At 44.3% G+C, this 26,868-nt stretch overlaps 1 protein-coding gene across 6 annotated transcripts in view; it reads right to left on the reverse strand.

The window, feature by feature from the left end:
* The window catches only part of RASGEF1B (RasGEF domain family member 1B), a 157,600-nt gene that overhangs the window by 24,643 nt on the left and 106,089 nt on the right, over positions 1-26,868 (reverse strand). Inside the window, exon 1 of one of the 6 annotated variants that reach the window (XM_035549702.2) lies at positions 7,218-7,309. The exons of 4 other annotated variants lie outside the window; for them this stretch is intronic. The gene's annotated coding sequence lies outside the window, so the exon portion shown is untranslated. Of the gene's footprint in view, positions 1-1,930; positions 2,034-7,217; positions 7,310-26,868 lie in introns of those variants that run through there. One more of the 6 variants, XM_035549710.2, reaches the window with a different exon arrangement.

The raw sequence follows: 26,868 nt of genomic DNA on the forward strand, positions 1-26,868 counted from the left end.
AACAATAGGCTGTAAAAGAAAAATGCCAGTACGCAAAGAACAGAGCAGGAAGCGAATTTCAATGAAAGGCTTTTTCCTCCCAAATGCGGAAAGGAACTCCTTCTTCATTCTTGGTAAAAATAGATCCAGCTGATGATGTGGGAAGGGTCAGATGCACTACTGCTGACTGATCACTCACGTATGAGAACTTTGGCACAGTAATTAGGCAGGTCCTGAGTAATTCGAAACTAAAGCCCTAGGATACTGAACTGCAAGTGTGATGGACATGCACACGTTTGTGTGTACATTTGGGAGCATTAAGAAAAGTGCAGGGCGTTACTAAGCATGCTTTGAATTTCTCAGAATATGCAAGGGTAGAAAAAAAGGGAAGATAAAGAAGCTCCTCGTGATGCTGATGTGCTCTAACTCCTTGCCCGAAGAACCAAGCCCCCTTCTACCCTTTCCCCACGCTCTTCTTCCCTGAGGCACGAACCTCAACGCGCGTCCAGCAGCGCTGAGGGTGGCTGTGCAGGCAGGCAGACTGCATCATGGCAAAAATCCCAGGTGCAGGAAAATCACACAGGCCAAGGGAGAGAACAGGACATATGTTCCTCCAGACCAAAATAAATCAAGCTGTCTGTATTGCTGGACTCTCTAATGCAGCAGCCTTTAAACACAGAACATGAAAACAAGACCGTGCATGTAACATATTATTAGCTTTCTCAACACACTTATTATCTTATCATGATGGCAATGCAGCTGAGATTTTTCTCTGTAGGTTAAAACTGAAAATGACATTTATTCTTCAAAAAGACAGACATTATGTGAATTGTATACCATCACTGACTGAAAAATCTTTTAGCAAGCTTTTTTTTTTTTTTTTTTTTTGCCTAGTGATCAACATCAGGATGATATCCCTTTAACATTTTTATTCAATTCCAGCTCAAGATAGGGCTTGTTCTCCCATTAATGTTTCTTTCAACTTGTAAATCTCTTTGATAATCCCACATCATATTTTTTCGTGTGTCAGAGGAAAGGTTTAAAACATGATCCACCTAAGTATTTGTTATCAGTGACATGATGGATTTGCACAGCAGTAATTATATGCCACAAGCCTCCAAAGATTCTAGAAAAGTTCAGTCCACCGCACGCTCCATAGCGATTCCTGTAAACCTCAAGTGATTTACAGAATGAATTAAAGGGAAAAGCATGCACAAAGGCCTCAGGCCAGCCAAAGCATGCAATGAAATACCACCCATCTTTAACAGCAGACAACACACCAAGCTATCTTTCCTACCAAAATTTATGAGCAGACAGCTGGACTGAAAGCAAGGAAAGTTTGATGCACAACCAGTACTGGGATCATGTTAAGAACCTACTATTTTTTTTAATATCTCCTAGGATGTATTTCGTGTAGACAAAAATAATAAATAGACCTTTTCCATTAATTATTATTATATAATATATATGCATATATGTTATATATTTATCCATATATATATTATATATCCAATAATGTCCAAGTGCTCCAAGCACTTTCTTTAAAACCAAACCAATACATAAGCTGAGCATGATCTCCTCAGTTCAAAATGTTACATTTAATTCATGATCAAGCACCATCAAGAAAAACAGCTTATTATTGGCTGCCCAACAGAGAGTGTTAAGAAATCAGCTGGAACTGCTGACGGCAAAATTGAGAGCTTTGAAATAAGAGTACAAGCATATTTAACACACATGAGCACAATACTAAAGCCTCATTTTTTTTTATTTTTTTATTTTTTAACTTGCTGAAGCAGGGTAAGGTTTTTAGAAATACACAGCTCCCTCTACTTGCACCCTGAGAAGTACAGAAGAGTTTTGCCATGTGTTCTGCTGGGAGCAGACAGCTCTTGAACATTATAGTCCTAAAAGACAAAATTCTGCGGAGAAAAAATATGCTCATTAAACCCACCTCTGCACACTGTCAGGGCTCCCCTCCAGCAGCACGGTGCAGCTCTCGAGGCCGCAGCAGCTCACCAGCCCAGCCTCCTGCGTGCTGAGCTGCTCATCGATCAGCTGATGAACTCCTGCAGTTTGCAGTCAGGAGTTTTAAGGCAAACCATCAGCAGTGATGATTTACCTCAAAACATCACGTTCAAAACTCAGTGATTCAGCAGGTGATTCACTGTGGCTCAGCTGTCCAGGAACGGGGAGCAGGGTGGGGTGGGCAGCTGGGAGCTGAGATGTCATCTGTGCTATGCCATCCCCACCAATGAATCAGAGCCCCGACTCTCTATCATTTCCGTACCACACGTAACACCTCCTGTGGGCTTCAAACTTAGCCTGTTCCATTCTTCATACAAGAGAAGGAACAGAAAACTGATGCTGCAAACAGAGATGGGAGTGTTTTTCCCTATACAGAACAGAGTACAGCTGATCTCAATGAGGTATCAAATTCCCGCTAACCCTGGGGGATATAATCCATTTTATGTGACAGGGACACGAACCTCCATAATCCTAACCCACCTCAGGTCACTGAGGCCAAAAGACAGACTTTATCGGCACGCTCAGTGGCAACGAGTGGGTCCGAATAAGTGCACAGTGATAACAAGCTTCACAAACAACTGCTCACATATGCGTCCACAGTCAACCAAAAAAAGCATTTCAGTGCCAAAACCTGGCAGCTGAGAGCTTGGATCTACTTTTGACTCTGCTACAAACTCCTCACGTGGCTTGAGTCAAGTCACTCAGTTTCTCATTACCGCATTCTTCTCCTCGACAGTACAAAGAGGGATTAGTGTGGGGTTACCTCCTTTCATTAATTTCCAAGATCTCATTTCAAAAGGGGCACAGAAGGTGTATCACACAGCTTTAATGCCAGAAGCGCAGTACTGGCCTTGAGTGGGGAGCTCTCTTCCAACGCTTCCCTCCTCAATCTCATCAGAGCCAGACACCTTTTCAATTTAAAGCTGTAGCTCTTTTCAGACATCTGTGCTTGGTCTTCTGGTGAAACCCACAATACGCTTAAGAAGAGAGCACCATTCCCTTTCATAATCATAATAGACAGCCAGGTTGTAATTTATAACAGCAGGCTGTAATAGTGTTAAATAACAGTACTTATTTCAGTTTATTTAACTGGCCCTACCTAAAACCTCACCACATGTCACTTTTACATTTAGATAATGCAGAAAAAAAAATGCTGGTTTGAGGCAAGAGGTTCACATCACCTCTGGTTTTCCATTTAGTAACAGCTTATGTTTCCATGAACGGCAGAAGTTTTACCAACAGTTACAGATATGCAGCTAGTTAAAAGCAGCCTATATGAGAGTTCACAGAATCACAGAATCATCCAGGTTGGAAGAGACTTCCAGACAAACAGAAACCCGAACCTTCCAGTGTCTAGGTTGCGGATAAAGAGGGATGGCCCTGTCCTGGCCGTAAAGAGCAAACAGGGCTCTGTACCCGAGTCAGCAGTACTTGCCTGACACCCCTTTGTACCTTGACTGAATTATCAGCCAGTGGTTTCTCGAGCAGAACTGGCTCTGAGGCACAGCGGACTTGTAAAGCAGTTGGCTCCAGTCAGTTCGACTGGCTGCCTGGGAAAGCAAGGAGGAAAAGAGCCCAGCCAAACTGCCTGCGAAGACTTTCTACCCTAGTGTAGGCAGGCGGTAATTGGAATCCACCGGCACGCTGCATCTGCTGGTACCTGTCAGCCTTGGGGACCCGGCAGCAGTTCCCATGCTCAACAGAAGGTGGACCCTTGGGCTCTGCAACCGATGGGCCAAAGCCTCCTTGCCTTTGAAAGGATTACACTTACTAAGGCAACACACAATAGGTATGGCATTCAGCAAACACACACCAGCTTGGGTTGTGAAAGGATCATCATAAACCCGGGGTAATAGCATCCCAATCTCTGCAGGATGCTTAAGGGAGGGTCAAGTCACAGCGCTGATGGGCAGGTGCCGTCAGGTCAGCACGCTGCTCTCGTGCAGAAAGCACCTGCCCTGGTACCTCTGAGAGCAATTATCTGCGAAAATCCCCCACTGCCCAACCTGACTCAAGCATATTTATCCTCTGTCTTACTGGTCGTGAAGCTAAATGCCTCGGTGCGCTGGCTGCTGCAGACTCACAGCTTCCCAGGCTCCCCTCTCTACTGGTGTGTGAGGTGGTATTTCTGGCCCTGTTTTCAGATGTGACAAGACGTAAGCGGAATACCTGACCCCATGGGAGGGGCAGGTGACCTAGGGAACATTTTACTCTGGGGAGAAGATGTATTTTAATGAATCAAAAGCAAAGTAGTCAGAATACGTGGATCTGAGTCATGCAGTGCTATTCTAGAGCTACCTAGGAAGACTGAGCTCTATTGTTTCCATGATCCTGCCCATTTTCTAATTAAAAAGGCAGGCATACCGAGTGCAATCCTCACATGTTCCTCACTGTAGTGATTTAGCTTTTTTAATGCTACTTCTCACAGCAGCTGTAATAGAGAAGAAATTAATACTAGCTTTCAGCTGGAGGTAGAATCTTTGTCTCCTGTTTGTAAGTGCTGTCTTGTCCCTGCTGCGGCTGCAGAATGCACCCTGGAATTTTTGTTGCAAGCTCATTTTGTAGTCAAGTGTTTATGAGATGATGTGGCTCAGTCCCACAAACCAACGTCAAGCAAAGGGCTCTTGTCAGTGCATGCAGAGTACACCTGCATACCTACCAGCATTTTGAAAAAGATGCTCATGCAGGAACAGTCAGAAATCCTGTCTCCTTCACTGAAATGTGGCCACCCTATTTCAAATGACACCTTTATTCTGTACTGCCCAACTGTATGCTGAGCAGCAAAAAAGAGGTCAAATGACTGTTTCAGCTCAGCATGTTTGCCTATTCTTCAAAGACACAATTAGTTTTTGATTAAGGAACACTGCATAACGATACAAGAAAATGAGTGGCTTGGATCGTCTTTACCTCCAGAAGTCGAGGCTGTCTTCTCCAGACAGTGCCCCTTAAAACAAATCTCCTCTGACAGCTCCCCTGCTCAGGGCTGGAGCTTTGACACTAATCTCTCCAAATGGGTGAGAAGGATTGCAGCTAATGAAAGGAACTCTACAGACCGAACAGGGACACAGTGGCGAAGAACAACACACCCATGCCAAGAAAGAAGCGAGTACTACGAGCTCATCTGTTTCTCAGTCATTTCGCAGAACTCCCACCATCCTGTTTCAACATCCCAGCAAAAGCTGCCTGCAGCCTTACGTAGAAAGAAAAGTTTCTAAACCCTCTGATTTAGAAAGGAAAACCCCAGAGTTCGAACCATGCAATGCTTCTTATGCCTCCTCTCTTTGCGACACCTAGTGCTGGATACTCAGAAAAGCTTGGAGCCACAAAGCATCCCGGTTAGCAGCAACCAGCCCTAATTCTACATCTTTGGCCCCAAACATCGCTTAACCCTTTCACAGCTGATTAGTTCTGAGGCACTTGAGAGTACCAGTTCTACTATGTTTTAGCCATTTAGCTTTGTAGCAACTTTTCCAAGGGGAACATCAACACTGAAGTAGTCAGGCAGTAAAAGGTAGCCAGGAAGATACACCTACGTAATAGTGTAAGCTCTAGTGGGTGTTGTAACACCAGACCCTTATAGCCATGTAGTATAAACTGGCAACATGATCCACACACAGCCCCTTCCTATCTTTGCCCCAGTCAAACTAATCTTTTTTTTTTTTTTTTTTTTTTTTAACTATTCCTGCTTACAAAAAGCAACTCCCTCGTTTTCAGCTTTTCCACTTCACATTCCTTTCCGATGGGACTCCAGTCTAAAACTGTTGCCTGTTGTTCCCATCACAGCGTGCCAGCAGCTCACTCACCACACCACGAACAGGTACCAGGTACCTTCCTCACTGCACTGCCCAAGGGCTGTACAGGTAGCTCATCAAACTAGAGTACAGGTAACAACGCACTGTGCTGCCCCCAGAGCGCTCAGGAGAAAGAGACCATTGAGAACCCAAACAAACAGGGATTTGTTGTGCTGGACAAAAAGCATTTTCATCAGCGTGTGTTACGGCTGCGAGCTTAACCCCTGACAGACCGGTACTTTCTTTTTCTCTTTTACAAGGAGTTAACAAAACCTACAATAGCCTGTTTCAGTCCTGCCTGTTTAAAGCAGCAATGCCCCCATCACTGACCCAAAATCAAAGCAATGTCTTACCTATTAGGTCTCTCCACCACAGCTCACCAGCTACCTACTTGTCCAGAGTATACTTAGCACTGATTTTCAGCTGATTCCCAGCTTCTCTCTAAGACATTTCATTTGAAAGCTGCAGGAGAAGGCTGAGGGAGACAACTCTCAGATGCTGTTCCCAGCTTTCAAAATAAAGAGGCGGAACAGAGACGCAGTCCTGCCAGCCAGGGTTCCCATCTCCCACCAGCGGCACGCTCCCTCAGGGGCAGTCCCCCTGACAGCAAGCCCCCAGCTCTCCTGCCGTGGAGGGACAGCTGTCTGTCTGGGCTGAGAGCACCTCTTTGTTCAGGGCTCTCTCTGGGTTTTTCAGGCCGTTCTTCTCCTTGGGGAGGAGTCGGCTCTCCTCTGCTCTGCTCAGGGGAACTCCTCACGGAGTTTTCCCCGCCGCTCCACGCTATATTTAGGTTTACACACAGGCAGGGAGGGAGGCACTGCTCGTTGTTAGGGCTGCTTTGGTCTGCAGTCTGCCGCGAGAGCGGCGTAGCTTCGGTCTCAGGTCATTCGTCAGCCGTTGCTCTCGCTGTCCCCCACCTGCACACCTCCAGCACTCCCACTTGGCTGAGGACGGGGCTCTGAAGTTTCACCTGTCACATGCAGCCCAGGTCCCGACAGTGAGTAGCCCACCGCCACGCTTAGGTGACACTGTACACGCATGCCCTACAATGACAACCTAGCAAATAGGTGCTTTTTCATCCTTCCCACCCGAATCAGCAGCCATCAATTGAACAGGTGGGTTTAAATGAAAACGAGGAAAGCATCTCAGGGCATTACACTCCCGGAAAGATGGTGCTGTGCATTTTAGGACCCCGTCCCGTGCTAATACAGGGAAGGTGGCAGGAAAAAGCACGCACCCGCCCGACTGCCAAGTCCTTTTTCCGCTGGGTGAAAGCCTCTCTCCCCTCCCCAGCACCATAACCCCCCAGAAACAAACAGCTCTGGCAGCCGATCAGGAGACAAGCGCCGGGAGGAAAGGCAGCACCCTACCGCAGGAGACGGACGGACGCGGAGCCGAGCACCGCAGCCCCTCGGACCCTACCTGAAGGTGGCCGCAGGCGCTCTGGGACACGGCTGCTGCCTCGCCGCCCGCAGGCCCGCCCCGCACCGCCCGCCGGGCCGGGCCGGGCCGGGCCGGGCTCCCCACGCCAGCGGCGGGGCCGCCTCGCAAGGCGGAGGCGGAGCAGAGGAAGCCTCGCCGCCTCAGGGCGGGGGGAGCGCGGCACGGAGGCTTCCAGCCAGCGAGCGGGGCCGTGCCCGGCTCCGTGCCCTCAGAGCAGCGCCATGCCAGCAGGCCCGGACTCCCGCAGGCAGCCTGCCCGGCACCTCGCCTCCCTCTGTGGCCGAGGCGTGGGGAACGGCGAGAGCACGCTACGCACAGGCGCTTCCTCCAGTAGTCTCCCAGCCTCTATTTTTGGCACAGCTCAGTGGTTTTGCTGAGCCTGGCGCTGTTCACTAGTCCATTAGCCCTCAGATCTCCCTTCCGGCTATGGGCCCGGCTCCCCCACCTGCCCGTCCGCAAGGTTCTTCGGAAAGGACTTGCATGGACATGCTAGGGCTGCCCAGGGAGCCGCCGCCATTCGTTTCTCTCGAACCTGCCTCAGCAGCTTCCTTCTGCTGCCCCTGGCTCTCGCATCGAGTGGCAGAGCAAACACAGGGCCCACATCTCCGAAAACCCTGTTACCCTTCTCGGGCCTTCTGAACCTTTTCTGAGATGAGGGAAACAGAGCTGCACATACTACTCGAGGTCCAGCTGAACCTCAGATTACAGGGAGCCGTACACCAGCTTCCCTTGCTCTCCATCCCCTCCTGACAATTCCCAATCTATGCTCGATGTGCTTTTTTGATTGCTACCATACACTGAGCTGGAGCCATCAGTACACTCATCTGCCAAACAAGTGGCAGAAATTGGGTCAGAGCTCATCATTTACATGTGAAGCTACCCACAAGCATCAAATCTCTCAGTAACTGAAGAAAAACTGTCCCCAGTAGTTAAACGCTTGCAAGACAGGTGCCTCTGGGTATTTCTGCGCTCAACAGCAGAAGGAACATACAAACCTGAGCTCCTTTGGCCAGGTCGATTTTGGAGGCAGTCATGAAGTCTTACCTGCATTTCCATCTCTATAAATTCAGTCTCTAGAAAGAAATACTTTAAAAATCTGATTTTAAAATTATTGAGCTGGCAAGATAATAATAGTAAATTGCCCACACGATCCCCTTCTGGAATCCGGACTTGATAAACATGCATGTGAGATCTCCCGAAACAATGTGCGAGTTCTTCAACTTGGGGATTCGCATCCAAGCCCGCCCTGTCCCCTTGCACAGCGTCACAGTGCAAGGCAATTAAATGACACTGGTGCGTAACTTCTGGAGAAGATGACACGAGGCCAAGTCAGAGGCCACAGCAGTTTCACATGTACCTTTCTCATCCTTTTTCCCACTTTGGTGTATGTCTGAGGGTGGTGCTACTTATCTTCCTCAGGCTCCACTCTGTAATGTTTCTTTCTAACACCATTTCCTGTCTGTAACAGTTTTCCCAGTGCAATACATCATTTAATATTACTGCTAAATTCCTGTTTACCCTACAAATCTACAACTCTTGTTGGCATACCTACAAGGAATCCACTAGAAAAAAATTCAGACTTCATTCGGATAAAGGATTTTCCCTTTTTCCTTTTGCCCCCCCTCAGAAACCAAACAATGGTTTTCTCCTCCCCTCATCTCATGTATTTTCAGCCACACTCTTTGACTTAAAGCACAAACATTCTACTGAAGTAGTGGTACGTTTGCACACATTAAGCCTGGTTTATTTTGGTCCAGGCTGACAAGAGCGAAGGCAGACCCTGTGCTTCCCAGCGGAGAGGACAACCCCAGAGCGGCAGCAGGGTGGTGCAGAGAGCCACGCATTGCCTGTGAATCAGCAGCGCTGCGCTGCTGCAAGACTGGCAAATGCTACAGCTCACCGGGCCACAATGAAGTATCGCGTTAGGCAAGAGAGACAATTTGTCTGCTGTGCCTGGCATTGCTTGGCTGCTTTGCAGTAGTGCAGGTGGTTATGAATCACTTGGCAAGAGTTTAGAGGAGGTCACAAACTGTAAGGAGGTAAGAGAAACACAATTATGAGTCAACATTTCTAGGACATGCCCAATCTGGATTGCTAAAATGCTTTGCTTATTTGTTCTTATATTTTTTTATAGGGTACTGGTCACAACAGCAACAAGGATTAAGGGAATTAAGCTCAAATAAAAAGTAAAAAAAACTAGATGGGATCTGATTAAACCAATTAGACTGGTGCACACTAAATGCAGTTGCTGTGCAAAGTTCTACAACTCAGACCCATGTCCATGGCTGGATCTGCTGGCACGAAGGCCAACATTTAGGCTGGGATTTAACATAGACCCTCCACTGTGGTAGAAATACAGACTACGAACTCAAATTGCAGACCACTCTGTCCATGTATTTGAGCTCTTGGGAAAATCTGATCCCAAGTCCCATCTTACCTCCACCCTCATTACTACTGTAAAAACCCATTTTTCACTTGAATGTAAAATCTGAATGTGTTACTTCCAAACAAACATCACTGTAGGATAGAAGAGATTTTTTCATCTAGTAGATAGTGATAATCCCTCACCAACAAATGCATACAAAATTACCATGCAGACTAGTAGTAAGCAGGCTCCTGACCATTTGAGAAAAGGCAGGGTAAAACACCAGTGCCGATGTCAACTATCAAAGAACATGGCATGTAATTCCCAAACTTTCAATACTTGCATAGAACAAAAATGTATTTTTCCAAGATAATTCAGGTTACTTTTCTGATAACTAGTAGCTATTCTGGTAAGTTTCATATCAACATATTCATACCTTTCAGTGTTTCTCCGAGATGTAAGAATTAAAAGTTATACAGAATGGAAGGGGAAGACTATTTAATGTAATCATATGACATAAGGAAATGAAACTTGAGAAAAATCACCACGCCTGGAAATACCTACAACGGATAATGAGATTTGTTACTTCTCTGCAGTTTCTGTTGTAGACTAACTTCCACAAGTTTCATATGGTTGAATATCTGTCTACTGATAAAACAGCACACTCCCTCTTCTTTATTTCAAACGTCAACTATTTTTGTCTTACCTCTGAAGAATTTGGGTGACAGTAGATTTTGTGGAAATAGCAAAAATTCTTATTTCAGTTCTAAAGAAAATAGCCTGCAACTCTGTACAAGAAAGCAAGTCAATTCTGACCTGTCTGCCAAACTAGAGAAAGCTTCAGACCCTAACTTGGCGAGGATGTAAACTGGTACCATTACCAGTCTTCTCCCCTCTCTCTAACAGCACACCTTTCAGCTTTTATCCTTCCAGCTCCCTTAATTGTTCATATCCCTGTTTCCCTCACTTCTCTGTGGGGAATTCTAGCACTGAGTTTACGTACAGAGCATACAGTGTTGCTTGTGCTACGTCCCCCAGCCAAACACTTGTTATTTCCTAGTGATAAACGAGAAACCACTTCCCTCGGTTTACCAAGTGATCTTTTACTAGTTAGGTCGTGCAAGTGCTGCCTGTATTACTATTAACCAGTGTTGAATTTTAAGCAATAAGAGAAAATACTCTGTCCTGTTTCAGCAAGCAACCGTCTGGACAGTTCTGTCAGAGCAATGTGAAACAATCAGCCAGTCTAGCTGCTAGCCGCCTGCCGCAACTCCAAAGGAACCATCAAAAAAGAATTAAGAGAAAACGGCTGGGCTGATGTCCGTTCTTTTAACATTTCAATACTTGTTGTTGTGTAAACCTCTCGGGCCCTACCCTGTGGTCTGTAGCACTTCCCTGCATGAAGCAGGAAGACATCAGGTTTCATTTAAACCCTACGTTTATTCACATTGAACTTGAACTAGGGTCATATTAAAAACAGATTACAAATCATTTAAGAGCTATTAATGCTTGCCAAAACTAACCTGCAGTTTCAAATACGGGGAAGGTCAAAATAAATGAAAAGTAGCATTTAACTCTTTGTAGAGAAGTCACGTTACATACAGAGCACATAACATACATTTGGCATTTCAAAAAGTACTTAGCAGAATCCCATACACAGCAGATTCTTAACACAGACTGATGAAAAGTTTCAGCATTTGCATTCATTTATCCCAAATTCAAAAGCAAGAATTAATTTGGCAATATCAGCACACATATTTAGATCTGTGCACAGAAGTCCTGCTGAAATCATTGAGACACCTGCACAGGTGAAAGCATTTCCAGAACCTGATACCAAACATCTTGTCTTATTTTGATTTTTCAAAAAACTGTTTCAGGTTCAACTTATAATGTTAAATTAGATTAGGGGCCTAAGCCCAGAAGATCACTTAAGCCTTGCCTTCAAGTTAGAAATTACGAATATGCTTCAGCAATTGACAAAGGAGAATACAAAAGCATAGCCTTAAATGTTTTGATGGAGCGGTGTGACAGTGCAATTGTGAGCAAAGACTAAGAGATTTCTGGTGAGCACACAGTACTTCCTGTAACACGTACTTCGCAATGAGACTTACAACTTGGTCACAGTTTAAACAACCTAAGCTAAAACTATTGATGGCAGGTGCGCTTCAGACTCAGTGCAAGTCTCAGGTAAAATTATTTTTGCTCTTCTGAAAAGGTACTGGGCAGAAGTCCAATATTTTATGTCCTTATGTTTTCTACACTTCTTTTTTGTGTGTTACTGTTACCTTCTGAGAAGACACTCAGAGACTTGACATTTGGAAGAATATACTCACTGTCATTAGCCTTGAAGGTTTCCAGGTAAGAACCACCCAAATTCAAACAAACTAAATTTCTGAAAGCTGCCTGCTCTACAAAGCATGTGTGAGCCTGCCAGCACAGCTCCTTCCAACTTGCTTACTAGTGACAACTTAGCCAGGGGCCTGAGCTGGACTCACGCTGAAAAGACCCCTTACACCTCCGTGCAGCGGGCACCGGAGCTGGAGACAGCCTCTTGTAGCCCCCTCAGCAGCCTCCCTGTTAGCACCAAGACCATGCAAAAGAAACGGAAGCAGACTGACAACAATATGGAAGGATTAAATACTACATGGTAGATGGGACAAGGAAATTGAGCATTGGGATGACATAGCTAAGGAGGAATCATACAGGAAATAATAAAATTGTAGATGGCTTTTCTCTCAAGTCTAGCCTCAAGGGATATCAGTGCTGTTTGGAAAGGAGATAGGTACTGCCTAGACACCAAAGAAAGGCACAAATTATCAAATTTTGTATTATGTGGCAGGCCAGGGAGTGCAGTACCCAACTTCTGAAGATTTATCTAGGAGCCAAAGCTTCAGAGTTAACAGGGCAACTCTGCAAGGACCCCATTCAGTCATCTCACACTCCACACATGGTGCTTCTGTCAATTAAGTGGGTGACAACCCATGCGTAACAACAAAGATCAAGTCTTTGAAACCATTCACCTTCAGAATATTCACCTCAACTGCTGACCTGAGTGGGGAACAGAAGGAAAAGACAGATGTCCTTTGAAGAGCATTATTTTCTCTCCCAAGTAACAAAGAGGATTTATCCAAGCTACTACTGCTCGCGTGTCCTAGGGCTGACTGTTATAAGGTATCACACAAGTTCTGCTTTCTTTCCCATGAAACCTGTGAGGCAAGCGGTGAAGATGACCACAGCAATGGGTTGCCATAATCTAAACTCTAAGAACAATCGTTACACTCTGTCATCATATCTAACTGAATTATCTTGACCTTTCCACAGGACCGGTCCATATGACAGTGAGGTACCTGTAATTCAAGCCAGATAAGGCTGAAATTATGTTGGAGAAGCAACTTCAGCTCTCAAAGTCAAGCAGCAGCTCCTTCCTTTAAGGTGGCTTATAGGCTGCTTCTTACCTGGCAGTCGCACTGCATCCTTGGATGTTAATACAGTGAGGAGCCACTAGCTGTGATGAAAAATGCCAGGAGTTCGCTTACTTTAAAAATGTATTTACACAAGGAACAAATGGCTCCGTCTCCTTTTAAGTGAACATCACTTTGACAGTACTATTGGGGTACTATACAAATTTGAAACCACCGAAAACCAAGTACAGCACAATGCAAGATGTTTCATGAGTTCCTGATGTCTCTTAAATGCTGGGAAACACAGGAGGCGGGTAAAGTCAATTCCAACTCCGCATGGCTTACTCCTGATTTTTTACCTCTCAAGTTGTTGATTCACTGCAGTCACTTGCCTTATTAATGGCCTATGTTTAACTGACCCCAAATGAATAAACTGTCCAGAGTGAATTAAATTTTCTGTTTATTTGCATAAAATTTCCCCCAAATATCCTACAAATAAATCCGTTCACCTATCTGCAGATGTGACAAATATTCCACTTTTTCTTAACGATGAAGAAACCCTTCCCACGGCACGTGATGTAGCAAGTGAGCACATAAGGCCAAGAACAGAACCAAATCCAGATTCCCTCACTGGCTGCCAGAATCTAGTTTACTGGGAGGTGCTCCTAACTGCAAAGCAGATTACCCAAAACACATAAAATACCTTGTGCAAATATTGTCGTTTTAAACTATGGATAAAAGCTCTGCTTTAGGACCTTGTCTGATGATACACAGATGACAGATAGCCCCAGGAGAAACTGGAATACTGAATGTGAACTGACTCCTGCCCTTTCTGGATCATTGCAAATACTTGAAACTGCCACTGCCACATGCCTTGAGCTTTAAAAGTCCCAAACCCCTCCTTTACTAGCCTTATTCTAAAGGAGGATGTTGACATCTTTGTTTCTGTTTAGTTACTGATGTAGGATTGCTGTTGCTGGAGGCTTTCCCCCTGCCTCCCAGACAAGGGACCATCCCCACCTTCTCCTGCCTCTCCCCCCTTTCATGTTTCAGCCTGACATCCTCTCAAACCTACCTGACAGCCTGCAGCAATCACCCTGTGAATGGCAAGCAATTTCCTCATTGACGGCCTCCCATTTACTCTGACATCTGCCAGCACTCCCTGACACTTGAATAAGCATCAAGACATTAACAGTCTGGCGCAGGTTTACGGTTTTGAATAATAATGTTCAGGGGGCTCCCTGCACTCATGCGGGCAGCCAAAAAATCCCTCGCTCACTAGATTTTGCCGTCCGAGGGGCTGGGAACGGTGGAGACCCATGTGTTTGGATGAGTGGCACCTTGTGCAGAGGCCTGACGTACCGCCGGTAGGTAACGCACCCGGTGCCTCTCCCCTTAGGCAGCAGGGCTGGGAGCGGGGCTGTGAGAGCCGACTCGCTGGTTTGGGAAAATAACAAGGAAGAGCAAACGGAAACAAAGGAAGCCTGCAGAAATTAAAACAAAACAAACAAAAGCCCCACACAAAAACAAACAAGCCACCTCCTCCCAAAGCCAAAACCAACCCTTCTTCTGCATTTTCTAACATTCATAAACCCTGCCTGAAGTGGTGAACTGGAATGGGAGAGCTCTGAACTGCCTTTCGTGTGCGGAGTCTCATACTGCAAATATCACGAGGACAAAACAGTCTCAATTTTAATGGATTATCAAAATGCGAAAATGGTCCAGCTATGGCTGCTTGGAGCTTATACTAGCACATGGTTTATTTGTCTTGTGTGTGCGCACGTATTATGCAGCCAGTCGGGGACTCTGGCGCAGTGGAGAATATCCCAGCTCAAGAGACGTCCTCCTCCATTGCTTCCAACCATCCTAACCACGTCAGCCACCTCCTGGAGGAAATTCATCCTCCTAGCCTGCGGCAGTGATGGCTCTCAGACAAACCTCAAAGCACTAGTTAGTGAGACCCTTCTGTACCAGATGACTTGCAGGAAGCCTGGTATGCCTCCCAGATGTTTAATAAAACATGACGGTGCCCTCTACAAGTCTTTGGATAGAGTTCAGTCATCTCTACCCACAACCAGTGCACAAAGGATTCAAAGGCTTCCCAAACCACAACTTTTGTTTTCAAGTACAAATAAGATATGCACATGCATTTCTCTGTGCTTGCTATTTTGTGAAGTGTATGTTCTCCACCACTATGTACTGAAAAATAGGCTTACAGTTTAGCAGGACAGGCGAAATGAAGCAATGTCCTGAAGACTAAGAAAATAATGCCATTAGTACTTTTAAGGTGTTGCTCCAACTGCAGATCGGTGAGAAAGAAAGGGAGATTTATTACAGATGAAAGCAGTTTGACAGCCTATGTGAAAGGAATTTGGTGGGTGACCTCTTTCAAGTTCTGGGGAGCAACACATCCACATCTTCAAAACTGTCACGACAGTAGTCAGCAGCTGCCTGGGGAATAGCATTCCTATTATGCAAATATTTTCAAGATGCTGAAAAATCCCTCCCAAACCACGACACAAATTTGAAATCACACCCAAAAAAAGAATGTTCATGAAAAAACAATTCCAACCATTTCAGATTGAAAAGTTACATAGTTTTTAAGAGCTTAAATTTTGAATTCAAAATTTTATTATTTAAAACCTTATGTAAATTAGCCAACATGGCAAAACAAAGGTTGGCTTGAATAAAAAAAAAATAAAATAATAATAATTAAAAAGCATGTTTACAGCTGGGAATATTTAAGCAGGATATTTGAACACTTTCAAATCCACCCCACACACCCCCTCCCCCCCCCCCCCCCCCCCCGCCCAAAAAGGTTATCAGATATTTTTCAGAATCTGTACTTTTTTTCCTACCAGTTGTCAGTTCTGTTAAATTGCCTGGTCAAGAGACAAGGAAGTGTCACTGACAAGCTTACCACCACCTCCACTTAATTGAAAGGCTGCCTGCTGCGTGCCCAGCTGTCCCCCTCCAACTTCCAGCCGCAAGGAGGATTACAAAACCCTGCAGAATTAAACTGTCCTAGATCTACCTCCCCTTCCCCCAACACATGCAACAGACTAGCTACTACACCCAAAGCACAATAAATAGCTGGCTCTCAGCATTCAACCCTTCATCTTTTTTTTTTTATTTTTAATTATGATTATTTTTATTTATTTTTTAGCACAGTGTGTATGTCCCAGAAAGCTTGGAACCTGAGCTCGCAGACTGCAGGACACACTGGCCACCAGACAGGACATAAGGTGAAACACAAAAGCAAACAAAAACTTCTTCAGCTACAGGTATGAGCCCTGGTTGTGCCAGCTGTGTATTTAGATAAGCGTCTCTCCCTGCACAAATCTGCTGAGATTTTGCCTTCCTGAAAAACTGTGGGATAGAAAGGCTAGAAACTGATACTTCTGTGGTCTTTTCTGCCATTATTCTCTGCATCTGCAAGTACTTGTCATTGAGTCAACACTTTTAATGGGTAAAAAATGAACACAACAAAGTCTCAAATAAAGCAATGTAGTGTTAGTAGCTTGTACTGACACCATTTGACTCTTCAGTGTTTCATTTTATTAAGTAATATTCATTTGAAAGCTGTTTAAATATTACTTCATCCAAGAGAAATGGCTTCAAACCAGCTACTCTTGCAATAGAAGAAGTGGTACATCCTTGAAGGCTTGTCTAAATATGGTTTAGCAGGCATATTTTTACACTCATGATAGGCTGCAACTCGTCTGCTGTGTCAGTTCACTAGCATTCAATGGCAGCTTGCTTCCTCCACCCCCCCCAGCCTCTTATAGTATAATAAAAACTACAGGCACTCTGCCAGGAACCAAGATTCAAATTCGACAAACTCTTAATGCACAGGCTTGACTTTAATAGGAGCTGACCCAGGAGAGACTCCTTAAACATTTACACACTTCAGACCGAGCACATGAATGTAGGTATGTAGGTCAGGGATGAAAGGAAGGAGATTTACACTGACAAGTAATGTCCCCCTCATGTTCATAAAGAGGTTTAAAATTTACTGCTTTACTGTTGTCATCAACCTAGCACAGCCGTACTGCTGTAACGGAGCAGATAGCAGATAGAAAATACTTAAAAATATGCGTATATATTTCATATTTCTAAGTAAATACAATACTTGAACAAAATAATTTCCATTTGCTTCCAGCTAGAGAAATTCAGTAACACCTCAATTTTTACCCATTTGCCAAATAATCAAACTGGAATATATCAGCACAAATTTATTTACTTCTGAGGACTGAGCACGCATTATTGTACCCAGAGCCAGGCCTGCACCTTTCTTTTTCCAGTATAGGGGAGAACTTGGCTAAATTCAGATTAAGAAATAGATAAAGATTGCTGAGAATTATCAATGTAAAAGAGCACATTCTACTGCAAAATTAATAACCACCCTTTGAGGACAGTATTAGTTTAACAGTAAGCTCAGACAACTCACAATGCCAAATGAGCAGGTGGCATTCTGTATAGTCATGCAGAAGTCTCTGCCTCTCTTGGCAAACAAAAGAGCATGATCAAAGCCAAAAGGGTTTTTGCTTTTGCTAACAGCCAACACTGGCTTCCACATCTTCAATTTTCTTCCTCAGCCTGTGTATAGACAGGCAGGGACATACAGGCCTTGTCTCGTGTCACTTGCTCACACAGATCAGATGTTAGCCTTAAATGCATTGTAAGGCAGCCCAAAGCCCTAAGAAAGTTCCCACCTCTTAAGAAATTCCCTCAAATATTATGCTTTGGGAGAAGGAGGGAAGGCATTTGAATAAGCAAGGATGGACTTGGATAAAATAAACTCTTTTCTAGAGTATAAACTCCTTTCTAGAGTAAATGACAGATCGATGGACTCAGTTTTAGAACCATCATGGGCCTTCTCCATCCCCTTCTCAATAGATATAAATCAGAGCTGCAGAAATACAAAACTGAAAGGTATGCGGCTGTCAAGAAACACAGACAAAGGGAAAGAAGCTTTGTGAAACCTTGGAGATAACATTGAAATGGGCACTGATGGCTATAATGAACTACAGGGCAAGCAGCAATGGTCTTTTCCTCATTCTGTCACTGCAAAACCAGCATCTTTCTACATAGCTGCCAGACAAGCCCCATCTCCAAAAAGGAAGGGTGTCATCATGCACACATAGAGCATGGTGTACTTTCAAAAAATAGAACCAGAAATAAAAAACACTTCCCCCAAGCCAGCTCCCAACAGTTAGCAGAATGTTTATGAGCATTGTTTACAATGGCAACCACCAGACTTCAGAGCATCAGGTTGAGCTGCTCAGCACCAACAGGACCCAGCCTCTTGAAATAAATATGGTAGCAAGGAGAGGTGGTGGCTAAATATGCAGTAGGTGATCACCCCACTAGTTTTAGTTACTGAACTTGACCGGAGAAGGACCTTCTCCCCGGGTTCTGGTGTTCTAGAACACCATCAAGTTTGAGGTGAAAACTGGAATTTATATTTCAAGAGATATCATGGAGAAGAATTTGCCAGACTCATCTGAAAGACTTACCGTAACACGTCTGTAATAAGATGAACCCACTGGGTTCAAGCAATAGCGATTTCTTTCAAATAGTTTTTCCCAACAGACCTCCACTGTATTTCACAGAATAGATTCTGCTTTCCTTTACCAACATGCAACCTCTGTGCTACAGATCTTGGAAGTTTTTCCTTCACAAGCCTTGAAGGTGTGCAGGTGAAATACGGCTCAATGGAACCACGGGGGCCCATTTGGGAAATAAATATTAGATTGTTGCAGGCCCAACTTGTGAAATATCAGTCCTTGAAGGGTGTACTCCGGTGATGCTCTTTTGAGAGAAGCCATGTGTGTGAACAATTCTGATAGCCTGGAAGCCAGAACCAGTACCAAAACGTAAATAAATTCAACTGGTGCTAAAAGTGGTAAATATAAACTGAGTCCTCAGGGGGTGAAAGAATATCTCTCTCTTCCTCTCCCTTCAATAATTCTTCTATTTACCAGCATCATCCTGAGCGGAAGCGAAACTGCAAATGCGACAACATCGACAAGTATAAGAGCCTTTTGTCGTAGGGACCAATAACTTTAAATTGCAGCCTGTGCTGCAACAAATCACCCATCTGCAGAGCCGGTGATAGAAAAATTACTTCAGAGAGCCAATATGTGGACTAAAGGCATTATTTAATGCGTCTGCCAGAAAGCCCTTCATAAAAATTCATGACTCCAGCAGCTGGTCTTAGTTACCATGAGACTTCTTGTGTGTTCTTCTATGGAAGGCAGAGAAACCTTACTCCATGTTTCATCAAAAGAGCTGTGCTTGATTTAACTGCGGTGCACAAGGCAACGCTCCCATCACCAACCACTACAGAGGTGGCTTTTCTGTCACCTATGGCTCAGGAGCATCATTCCAGTCTGCTCTACTCACCTTAGGATCAGGCAGTAAGGGGCTTTAAACATGATCAGGCCCAGCAGAAGCAACCCAGAAAGCCTTAGGGGTTGTGCCTCATTCATCAGAAGCAACAAAATCCTCAAAGGAGCACTGCTACTAGCGTCTGCCTGAATTTGTTCAACGATTTTACTCCACAGTAAGCATAATCTTTACTGGAGAATATAAAAGTCATTTCATATGGTGATACACAGCTGCTTCCTTTCTTGTTGGAGCCTTACAAACATATCTTTTTATATGGCCCCTCTGAAGTGTCAAAAAGTTCCACTTCAAATGGGAAATGAAAATACCAGTGTGAAGCAGAGGGCTGTTGCTTCCTACAGTGCACTACTCAAAAAAATGGGAAATAGATGATAAAGTTTAATTCAACTGGTCCCAGATCCAGCAAGTTAACCAGTCCACCTCTCCAAACAGTCTTTGGAGGTTGTTTCTCTGGAGATTCTGACTGCAGGCAGAAACTAATCCAGAGGGAAAAGAAGCCCTTGGCACCCATGTCCCTCTCGGGGTAGATGGTGCTGGTAACGGCAGTCGCTGAGGGTGCCTGCTTGCTTCCCAAGAAGCATACCCCAATCAAGAGATCCTTGCTCATCTAAGACACCCTCGTCAGTGGAGCTCTCAGAACCAGATGTCCTTACCAGAAAAACACCAGTGATTCATTTAGGCATTTTTAAACTCCGGTGTTCCAGCTCTGAGGCCAACTTGCTAACCACTAGGTTATCCTCTCTTCCGGCAACAGACAAACAGGGTCAAAGATCAAAAAGTGCTGAACACGATAGCCTAGCTGAAGCCAAGGCCTGAGTTGCTATAAGAACACCTGAAGATGACTAACTTACTACCTAACAGAAGGCAGACAAGATTCCTGGTAGTTTTCTTTCTCCTTCATGCTGTGTGTCTATTTCTAGCTCTGGCTTGCATCCAGTATGCGAGTTTACTATACTGCCCTGGATAACGTGATTCTCTCAATATCCTTCCCTGACCCTTCTTCTTTCATCACCACGTGTTATTAAAGAACGTCTGTGGAATAGCTGACGGTAAATTCTTGAAAATCACTTTCCTGGCATTTCATTATTTTCTTGGAAAGCAAAAAAGATGCAGAAAGAAAAAATGAGGCAACACAACAGAAGGGCTCTTCATTTTAAATTCAGTAGTTGGCAGGTCAGAACGTTTGCTTGGATCAGCAGGGGGTTCCTAGCTGAGAACCAACTTCTGCTTGGAAGCCGTTGCTGGAGCAGAGCAGGTCAGGAAGACCAGAAGGGTTTTGCTTGGCCCTCCCAAAGTGCTTTTTCTCTCTTAGTTCTCATGTGCCTTTTTACTTGTAGAGATTTCTAACCCATGAACAATAATTTACTCCTGTTTATGCCAGCATTAGAATTCACCCTGACAGACACTTTCAGAAAAGGCTTGCTATAATTATGAGATCGCTTTCTCCCTCCCCTTGTTTGTGGCATTGCAATAACGATGGCAATTACTTTTATTACTGAGATACTTAGCATTAAGTGTGGAAATTTCCCATCTCTTACAGTGCTTTCAACTGAAGTAATGCACTAATTTAAAGAATTTACCACGCTAGGGTTTAGAAAATAATTCAGGAAAAGAAGACATCCTTGTAATTGACATTTTACCATTTGTGAAGTCTAGAATAGCTATACCGATGGGAAATCCAGCATAATACTAATCATTATTTTACTGTTGTCATCATGTTTCTTTCTTTTAGGACATGAATGGTGGCTCATCTACTATTTCAGAAGCAAGAGAAATCTTGTTATTCTCCAGCAAACATACGGAACTATATCTGGTGGACTTCCTCTGGATTTTTTTCATTGAAATATGACAGCTTCTCCAGAAGTGAGTATTCTCAAAAAATTGTTTGCTGGTATTTTTCAAAGCTTGCTTTAACTGAGTGTACTTAGAAACATTTTCATTCATATTAATTGTTTATGGTGATAATAGTAAGGACAATGAAATTTCAAGTTGCACAGATACTTGAGTGCGTAAGTCGTGCAACAAATTAACAAATTAGGCTAGGGTTTTTTCAATACTAATAGAAGTAACCTCAGAATCTGCAATCTTTTCCTATGTGGTACTTTTAAGTGTCTTAAAATGGAGCTAACTTTTTTTTGCAGCATAGACCACTATGAAAAAAAAGGTGCAGGGTCTTTAACGCTGATGTGCAAGAATGGAACTCTTGAATGCCAGGCTAAAGTTTTACTGCTGAGTAGAAAAGATGATTTCTCTGCTTCTGATGGGATTACCCTCTCCAGCTGCTTCCTGAGACAACATATAGCCCAGCAGGAGTAAAGACAGATTAAAAGCAAGGAAAAGCAACAACAGCAAGCAGTTGAATCCTGACTAAATGCGAGAGAGGTACAGTCTGTGCCAGTCCGTTATCTTTCCCAAACTACAATGGCCTGCACTCCGCAGAACATGCTGGAAAAGGCTTCTGCCTAAAGGATCCTATGAAGGCTTCAGAGCAGCTCGTGAGAGGTCCCCCAGGGAGGTGGAGCTAAATTCCCATTTCTGAGATGAGGCTGTGTGTCAAAGACATGCTGGGTCTCCCAGCGCCATAGCTCAGTCTGCCCATATTTGCGTTAGTTATGTCTTCCCCTTGCACTTTGTTGTGACATGTGGATCCAATCAGCATCCTGATCCTTTTTGGATATCACATACTTGCTTTGCTCGAGTTTTACCACCCCACCGCACACTTCCTTTGAAAGCTCGCCTCCCTCTTCATCGCTGACTTCCTTGGGTTTAATAACTCCCTCCACTCTGTGTTCTGGGCACAAAGGGAAAGTTTGATTACTGCAACCCAGACCCAGACAGAACAGCACACACCCTGCCACGCTGCAAATTTCGCTCCCAGGATGTGAGCTGTGGTGGGGCTTAATGGCTCTAAGAGCAGTCCTTAATGCTTTACAGGACTGCAGGCATCAGTACCGTTCTTGAGCTAATACCAGTTCCTTCCACAGAGCCCAAGGGCTGATCTGGACACACAGGAAATGGAACAACACGTGGGAGACCGACCTGCTTTTGCAGAAATAATGCCCAGGGCTGCGGGCTCCGAGGGCTTCTGTTTTGTTCCATCTCATCACCTCCCAGCATTGCAGCCCCAAGGTGAATTATGCTTTCCCCTGAAGTAAGGGCAGCTCAATTTTATCCAGCCTTCAATCACCAATTGTCTCCAAATTACCCCACAAAGTCCCACGCCAGCTGCCTTCACCACAAGTAACTGCCAGTGCTATTCATGGTAGAAAGAGGAACTGAGGAAATAACACCATTTACGAAATGCATTTACTCCATAGAAAGGCAGAAAAAAATGCTAGATAGCACAGAAACAGCTTTCCAAATTCTCCCTGACAAAGATCATCCCTGCCCAACAACCTCATTTCCCTCTGAGACTTTAAAGCTCCATCTACTAAAATACGGGTCAGATACAGATTGTCATGCACAGGCTTATAAATTACATTAAAAAGTCTTACTCCTGCCTTTGCAGTGCCCCTGTGTGCTTTCTCTCAGTTGGCTCACCCTGGTAGGGGGAAGGGAATCGCAGAGCACAGGCTGCTGACGTGGCAGGCCCATGGGCTCACTGGGCAACCTGCATGGCATCTCACCATGTGCTTTAGCAAGCTCTCCAGCTAGGACCAGCTGCTTCTTTCTATCGCGTCTGCCAGTAACATGGCCTGCAAAGAAGTCAGCAGGGTTTGCAGACGCTGGCTTCACTCTTGCAGCTGAGTCTAGCTGGACATTACAGGGTAATGCGTCTGTGCCAATGCACGAGTTCCCTTTGTTTTGTGTGGCCGTTACCATCACAAGACCTCTGAGCGTGCATAAGATTTCCAAAAATTTAAAGGGTAAATTCATGAGTTAACTGCTGTGTATACATTCAAAACTCTCCAATGCTGTTTAGGACTAATGTACACATCTAAATTTGTAGGCTCTTTACTCCTCCTGTTACAAACTCCAGAGTCTGACTACAAATGTTCATTTAGCAAAAGCAGACAACTGCCTGAGGAGGCTTCAGAAATCTTGGCACTCATCTGTGAGCTGGAGGCAACTGCATTTGGATCCTCAGCTTCCAAGGGACGGATTCAAACAGCAGAATGGCAGCCTGAAGAAAAGAACGCATCTCATAGCTACAGACTCTCTGTATAGATTCAGAATATTCTCTTTACAGATTCTTCTTAGATCCACCTGGCTTACAGGCAGGTAAATCCAGTGATCAAACTGAAAATACTCAGCCTGGAAAGTGCATTCTTTAGTTCTCATTCCTGCTACACTTGGTAGTTCCCAGGATTTCCTTCCCAGCAGATCTGCAGGGCAGTCAGTCTTTTTGATCTATGTATTACTCCAAAGGCAGGTACTTCTTTTTCCAGATTTCCACGTTTATCTTACCTCCAAGCACAGACCACTGAACAGACTGCAAATAATGCAAAGTTCATCAGAAAATCAAGTTAGCTCAGAAGTGAGTGGTCTAAAATCCAAACTAAGTTACATAACTCCAAAAGTCACATTCTGCATCCTTACTGCAGGGATATTTTTTTATTTATTCTCCCCCCATCACTTGCATTTTGAATTCATTGCATTACCAGTATCATCACAGAGCTTTTTCTATCTATACAGTCCCTTGCTGTTGATATTTTCCTTCTGGAGCAGAGCTAGGTCACTCCAGGGAGCAGCAAGTTTGTTGGAGCTCACCCCAGGAGTTTCAGGTGCAGAAGTTCTGGAGGGGTCTCCTCACCAGGAAACCACTCTTCATTTTATGTCATCTGCAGTGTACTCCATTGAGCAACCACACAGAAGACAGTATTCAAAGACCTTTATCTCTATAGCTCCTATCACCAATTACAATTTGGGACTTAAACATTGTACTTAAAGACAAATAAACTATAAGCAATAAGAACTTCCTAAGAAAAGAGCTGCTGGCAACCAGAGCCACCGTGGGCCTGCGTTCACATGTTAGGATAAGTCATGCAGTCTCATCTGCCTACATTTAGCTGGAGTGTCTGGAGCAGCTGTTAAAAATTTTGGTAAGCAACAGGGGACCAGTGAAGCTTCTAACACAGGATCTTCACCCCAGCCCATCCTCATGCGAACAGTCAATGAAAGCATAACTGCAGTAAAGCTAACCATCTGCCCCTGGAAGTCCTAAACGCAATGCATGCTGTGCTAACCATATAGATTCAAATACAGCATAAAGGTGTTAGGAGGTGCTCACCAACCCAGCTCATCAGCACACTTGAGTACAACATCACTCCAAAGCTGTGATGAAAGTTGCCAGTGAAATGAGGTTTTCAGGTTTCACAAAAGGCACGTCTCAGAGGCAAGAAAAAAAACACACCAATTAACGGTATGCTCCAGATGTTTGCATGGAGAGGCTATTTGCAAACAAAGGTAAACATGCTGCTCAGAACTATCTATTTGTCCTTATAATCATTTTTTTTTTTCAACAGAGCATTCGCTCATAAATCTACACACGTGAACTTCCCAGGAGTTAACCCTGGAGGCAGGGCCCTCATTCTGCACAACACAGAGCTGCACAGCAGCTGTATTTCCACTACACGGGGATCCTGATGGACGGCAGCAACCAGCCTGCAAACCTTTCCTATCAGTAGGCCTCCTTATGCCCTCTGGATTTTTTTTTCTTCCTCTTCACGGCAGAGCCAAGCCAGAGACCACACTCAGATTGCATGCACTACAATAAGAACAAATCCTACACCTGCAAATAATTCAGTTCCACAAGATCATTCATGTACACTGCCTTGGAAGTGTCAGACTTTCAAGTAATTTTATACTATCCATCATTTCTTCCAACCTTTGCCCCATGTAGCTGAACCATGAGTCACAATAACACGAAGGCACACAGGACGGGGAGAGATAAAGGTTACTCTTACTACTTTTACTGTAAACAGACAAGGAAACAAAAAAAATGAACTCATGCGAAACTCTGCTTTCAGTTCTGCCACTGAAAACTAACAAAGATATAACCAATTCAGAAAAATGTGGATTGAAAACTCATTTTTACCTTTGTTGTTCTTTTTGCTGAAACAGGGAGTTGATCTACCATTAAAGTGGTCTAGGGATAGCTGAGAGACTCAAGACAATGGTTTGAGGAAGTCCATAAAAAAGACTGTCACATGAAAAAAGCAAAAAGCAGATGTTCTCCTTGACTTCCGATTTTGATTTACGTTGTCTGTATTTTAAGTCACTTTCATTTGCAACCACACGCCTAATGCTGATAGTGGGGAAATCTCAGACTCGCACACATTTTTAGAACCAAACCACTGGAAATGGTTTGTCAGTTGTTCACAATTCTGATACACACAAACAGAAGTCACCCAGCTGGTTTAATATGAAAGCTTTCTCATTTCAGAGTACTACCTTACTTAGAATTCTTCACAACTGCCGGAATATCCACTACTAATTTTCTTTAATAACTTTTTTTTTAACCATCTTCTCCAAACACAGAAGTCGGCAGACACTTCTGCACCGGCTGAAATGAGGGAGGTTATCCCAAAGGTGTCTGTGTTTCCACGTGCATTTGCCCCTGAGCCTCACGAGGACTGTTGCTAGCTTTTATGGAATGAGGCCATGATATGAACTTTTCCTTTTGCATTTCAAAGAAAAGCCAAATGCTTGCCAGAAACTTCAAATAAGTTTTGAATTTGATACGATCTAAAAATGTATAGCAACAAATAAAGAAACACTATCAAGCAATCTTCAGATTGCTCAGAGCAATGTCCTTGCACCATACAAACCCAACTATGTGCGGGGGAGCTGTACCACCAAGTAAGAGCCTGAAGTTTTCCACTTGTTATTCCACAACAGCGCTTGTGAACAAAAGAAAAAGATTTACATCAGCCTCCATGTTTGGCATATTTTGGAGACCACAACTCAGAACCAACAGTCAAGCCTAGCTGTATGCAACGTTTGCAGAAAAACAGGTCTTGCTACACAGAGCCTGAATCTGAGAGACCCCCCTTATTTACACTTGCCTCAGAGAGCTCAGGATCAAGCTGCTGAAGGGAAGCCATTTGCATAGGTATGCTCTGAATATATCTACAGAGCCTGAAAAACAGACGTTTCATACAAAGAAATAATACATGCTTTGCTGTAAGGCATCTGGCAAATAAAACAGTTCCTCAGGGACAATGAGGCCTTTTTTTTGTTTGTTTTAAAAGGGAAGCAAAGCTACACAGAAGGCTGCAGAGTGACAGTAATGCCCATGTATTAAAGATTTCCAGTATAGGCCTGCCAGAGGGAACAAAGATTTTGTACACTGGGTGACTTCTCATTTTTCTGAACACAGCCCTGAAACATCACCGGCTCTGTTAGGTGGGACACAAGCCACCGCCAACCTGAAAGCTGCTTGAGATCACAACTTAGCTGCAGAGCACCTGTGGGGGAAGTGGAGACTGTCTCCTGGTGCAAGCTCCTGCCC

This window comes from Cygnus atratus, chromosome 4 (genome assembly GCF_013377495.2).
Source record: "Cygnus atratus isolate AKBS03 ecotype Queensland, Australia chromosome 4, CAtr_DNAZoo_HiC_assembly, whole genome shotgun sequence".
In the NCBI taxonomy this organism is placed as follows: Eukaryota; Metazoa; Chordata; class Aves; order Anseriformes; family Anatidae; genus Cygnus; species Cygnus atratus.